Source organism: Odocoileus virginianus, chromosome 17, assembly GCF_023699985.2.
Source record: "Odocoileus virginianus isolate 20LAN1187 ecotype Illinois chromosome 17, Ovbor_1.2, whole genome shotgun sequence".
Lineage (NCBI taxonomy): Eukaryota > Metazoa > Chordata > Mammalia > Artiodactyla > Cervidae > Odocoileus > Odocoileus virginianus.
Genome location: NC_069690.1, coordinates 7998308 through 8003567, shown reverse-complemented (window position 1 = coordinate 8003567; position 5260 = coordinate 7998308). Strand labels below are relative to the sequence as shown.

Here is a 5260-nt window from a genome sequence, read left to right as displayed (position 1 = left end):
ATGGGGTTTCCCTTGTACATTACTTGTTGCTTCTCCCTTGCTGCTTTTAATATTTTTCTTTGTGTTTAGTCTTTGTTAGTTTGATTAGTATGTATCTTGGTATGTTTCTCCTTGGGTTTATCTTGTGTGGGACTCTTTGTGCCTCTTAGACTTGATTGACTATTTCCTTTTCCATGTTGAGGAAATTTTCGACTATAATCTCTTAAAAAATTTTCTCATACCCTTTCTTTTTCTCTTCTTTTTCTGGGACCCTTATAAGTCAAATGTTGGGACATTTGATATTGTCCCAGTGGCCTCTGAGACTATCTCAGTTCTTCTCATTATTTTTACTTTATTCTGCTCTTCAGAATTTATTTCCACCATTTTATCTTCCAGCTCACTGATTCGTTTCTTCTGCTTCAGATAGTCTGGTATTGATTCCATCTAGAGTATTTTTAATTTTAGTAATTGTGTTGTTTTTCTCTGTGTGTTTATTCTTTAACTCTTCTAGGTCTATGTTAATTGATTCTTGCATTTTCTCCATTTGGTTTTCAAAGTTTTTGATCATCTTAGCTATCATTTTTCTGAATTCTTTTTCAGGTAGTTTGCTTATTTTTTCTTTATTTATTTGGACTTCTGTGTTTCTAGTTTGTTCCTTCATTTGTGTAATATTTCTCTGCGTTTTCTTTTTTTTTTTAAACTTATTGTGTTTGAGGTCTCCTTTTCCCAGGCTTCAAGATTTAATTCTTTCATACTTTTTGTTTCTGCCCTCTTAAGGTTGATCCAGTGGTTTGTGTAAGCTTCACATAGGGTGAGATTTGTGCTGAGTTTTGTTTGTTTGTTTGTTTGTTTGTTTGTTTTTCCTCTTATGTGCAAGGTTGACTGAGGTGGTAATCCTGTCTGCTGCTGATTGAGTTGGTATTTATGTTTAGATGAGGTGTCCTGCACAGGGTTCTACTGGTGGTTGTGTGATGCTGGGTCTTGTATTCAAGTGGTTTCCTTTGAGTGAGTTCTCACTACTTGATACTCCTTAGAGTTAGTTCTCTGGTAGTCTGGGGTCCGTGCTCCCACTCCAAAGGCTCAGGGCTTGATCTCTGATCAGGAATGAAGATTCCACAAGTGGTTTGTTATGGGATTAAATGAGATTAAGACAAATATCCAAAAATGAGAGGCCAAAGATGAACCCCAGAAAAATGGCAGTTACAAATTCAGGCAAATATTAATTAAAATAATGGAATATATACATATACACCCTATGTCAATCCTAAAGAAAATTGGTCCTTAATATTCACTGGAAGGACTGATGCTAAGGCTGAAACTCCAATACTTTGGCCACCTGATGCGAAGAATTGACTCATTTGAAAAGACCCCGATGCTGGGAAAGTTTGAAGGCGGGGGAGGAGAAGGGGATGGCAGAGGATGAGATGGTTGGATGGCATCACTGACTCAATGGATATGGGTTTGAATAAAATCGGGGAGTTGGTGACAGACAAGGAGGCCCTGCTGCAGTCCATGAGGTCGCAAAGAGTCGAACATGACTGAGCGGCTGAACTGAACTGAATATATACACCCATGAGCAAAGTCAAAACAGTCAGAAAAAAAAAAAAGTACAGTAGATTGACACAGTGAACAAGGGAAATCCAAAATTTTATTTATCAGTTAAGAACAAAACTAGCTAAAGCACAAACTGGAAACAAAACTAGAGCAGGGTACCAAATGGGGAATAAAACAATGAAAACAAAACTAACAAAGATGCTGAAAGGAAAGTAAAGAAAGAAAAGAAAGAAAGAATAGATATTCACAGTTAATTTGAGGTAGATAAAGAAGATTTATATATATTACAGATTAACTGTAAGGGGAAAAGAACAGTAGGGAAGGCAAGCAAAGGAATGAATGTAGAAAAACTACAATAGGTTTAAAAAATTAAAAACTAAAATTATAAAAAAGAGAAAAGTAAAAAAAAAATGGAAAGAGAAAGAAAAAGGAAGGGGAAAAAAGCAAAACTACACAGAACTGGCACCTTGTTTTAGTTTTGTTTTCCAATTTGTGCTTTAGTTTTGTTCTTCACTGGTAGATACAATTTTTGGTTTCCTTTCTTCACCAGGTCAATCTATTGTACTTTATTTTTGTTGGACTGTTTTGATTTTGCTTATAGCTGTATGTATAAGTGTATATTCAGACACACTTTTTATTGTTATTATAAACCTCTGTATCTACGTTGGATTTTGCAGTTCTGTGTACTTTTCCTTTTTTTTTTTTTTTCTTTCTTCTTCCATTTTTTCTTTACTTTTCTCTTTTTTATAATTTTAGTTTTTAATTTTTAAACCTACTATAGTTTTTCTACATTTATTCCTTTCTTTCCCTTCCCTACTGTTCTTTTCCCCTTACAGTTAATCTTTAATGTATATAAATCTTCTTCATCAACCAGAATTGAAAGAGACATGTGTACCCCAATGTTCATCACAGCACTGTTTATAATAGCCAGGACATGGAAGCAACCTAGATGTCCATCAGCAGATGAATGGATAAGAAAGCTGTGGTACATATACACAATGGAATATTACTCAGTTATTAAAAATAAGGCATTTGAATCAGTTCTAATGAGGTGGATGAAACTGGAGCCTATTATACAGAGTGAAGTAAGTCAGAAAGAAAAACACCAATACAGTATATTAATGCATATATATGGAATTTAGAAAGATGGTAACAATGACCCTATATGTGAGACAGCAAAAGAGACACAGATGTAGAGACTTTTGGACTCTGTGTGAGAAGGTGAGGGTGGGATGATTTGAGAGAATAGCATTGAAACATGTATATTACCATATGTGAACCAGATCACCAGTCCAGGTTTGAGGCATGAGACAGGGTGCTCGGGGCTGGTGCACTGGGATGACCCCGAGGGATGGGATGGGGAGGGAGATGGAGGGGGCCTCAGTATGGGGAACACATGTACACCCATGGCTGATTCATGTCACTGTATGTCAAAAACCACTATAATATTGTAAAGTAAGTAGCCTCTAATTAAAATTAATTAATTAAAGAAAAAAGATTTATATACATTAAAGATTAATTGCAAGGAGAAAAGAACAGTAGGAAAGGTAAACAAAGGAATAAATGTAAAAAATATATAGGTTTAAAAAATTAAAATTAAAAAAAAAAGAGAAAAGAGAGGGGGAAAAAAGGAAGCTCCACAGAATTGCAAAAGCCCAATGTAGAGGCAGAGGTTCATACCAACAATAAAAAATGTGGCTGAGGTGAGGCTGAGCTTGGCCTCTCCCGCTTTTCCAGACCGCTGACTGCCCCCCGCCTCAATGGCAGAGTTGGGTCTAAATGAGCACCATCAAAATGAAGTTATTAATTATATGCGTTTTGCTCGCTCAAAAAGAGGCTTGAGACTCAAAACTGTGGATTCCTGCTTCCAGGACCTCAAGGAGAGCAGGCTTGTGGAGGAGACCTTCACCGTTGATGAAGTCTCTGAGGTGCTGAATGGGTTGCAGTCTGTGGTCCACAGCGAAGTGGAGTCTGAGCTCATCAACACGGCCTACACCAATGTGCTGCTTCTGCGGCAGCTTTTCTCACAGGCCGAGAAGTGGTACCTCAAGCTGCAGACAGATATCTCTGAACTTGAAAACAGAGAATTATTAGAGCAAGTTGCAGAATTTGAAAAAGGGGAATTTACATCTTCAAATAAAAAGTCCATCATAGACAGCATGAAGCCAAAACTTGCTCCACTTCATGAAGGTGGAGCAGCAGAACTCCTGAACAAGGAAATTGTAAGACTTCAAGAAGAGAATGAGAGATTGAAGTCAAGACTGAAGACCATTGAATCACAGGCAACAAATGCGTTGGATGAGAAGTCAAAGCTGGAAAGAGCACTGCAGGATTTACAGCTTGAGCAGGGGAATCAGAAGGATTTTATAAACGCCCAAGACTTGAGTGACTTGGGAAACACAGTTGCTGCTTTAAAGAGTGAGTTTCAGAAGACACTTAATGACCAGACAGAAAACCAGAAATCCCTGGAGGAGAATCTAGCGACGGCCAAGCATGACCTACTCAGGGTGCAGGAGCAGCTGAGCATGGCTGAAAAGGAATTAGAGAAGAAATTCCAACAAACAGCAGCTTATCGAAACATGAAGGAGATTCTTACCAAGAAGAATGACCAAATCAAAGACCTGAGGAAAAGACTGGCGAAATATGAACCTGAAGATTAAAAACTGATGATTTCATCTGGAAGCTGCCACAGTATGAAAGTACAAGCCCTTTCTCACCTCAGGCATGTATTTGAAGCAGTTTGTTTTATTCCCTCTGTTTATTTTCCTGAGATTTAGATTTTGCTTATGATATTTAGAGCTAGAGTGCCTATTTCAGTTGCCTGACTGAGAAGAGAGAAAACCTCCTGACTGACCCTGGCTGGTCGTCCCAAACTCCTCTCTGCGAGTGCCCCAGATTCTTAGTTCAGATGCAGTGAGAATTCTTTACAGTAAAGAAAGCCTTACCGTTTTGCATTCATATAAAGAGTACAGCTTTTCAATAAATGTTAAAGCTAGCTTTGCCTACAGTTGTGCATTCCCTAGAATAAAAATATAGAATTATTAAAGATAGTTTATTATAAATAAACCTTATTTTTAAAGATGAAAAAAAAATGTGGCTGAGAAAAAAGAAAAAAAAATGCTCAAAAGCTTAATTAGATTTCATAGTGTCAATAAAATCGACAACTACAGCGGAGGGTGAAAAAAAATCCAAAAGAATCTACAGAACAAGTCAAAACATAAGACTAATAAGAGTTTTTCTTGAGTCACTGCTGTCAGAGTCCTTTCCCTCACTGGGAGTCACAGTCCACCTCATCTCCCTAGGATGCCCTCCAACACTGTGCTGATCTCTGGACCTGCTGTGGGGCAGTTCAGATTCTAATCTGGTCCTTCTCCTGTGTGTTCTTGCCTCCAACATCCACAGTTAACTAGTGTGCTTTCTTTTGTGGCTGCTCTCAATGTCCTCTTATATATTCCATAGACACAGTCTACCTAGTTGATCATGTGGATTTAATCTGCAGCTTGTACAGCTGGTGGGAAGGTTGTGGGTCTTCTTCCTTAGCCCCACTGCCCCTGGGTTTCAATTGTGGTTTTATTCCCACCTCTGCATGTGGGTCGTCCACTGGGGTTTGCTCCTGAGGCTGCCCTGGAGGACTTGGGTTTGCCCCTGTGAGGGCCAGCTGTGGAGGTGGTGCAGCTACTTGGGCTGCAGGGGATCTGGCAGCACCAGGTACTCAGGGGAGTTGGCG

General features: G+C 38.7%; 1 pseudogene; it reads left to right on the top strand.

The window, feature by feature from the left end:
- Window positions 1-3242: 3242 nt before the first annotated feature.
- LOC139038991 (leucine zipper transcription factor-like protein 1 pseudogene) lies at window positions 3243-4625 on the top strand (annotated as a pseudogene).
- Window positions 4626-5260: the final 635 nt, after the last annotated feature.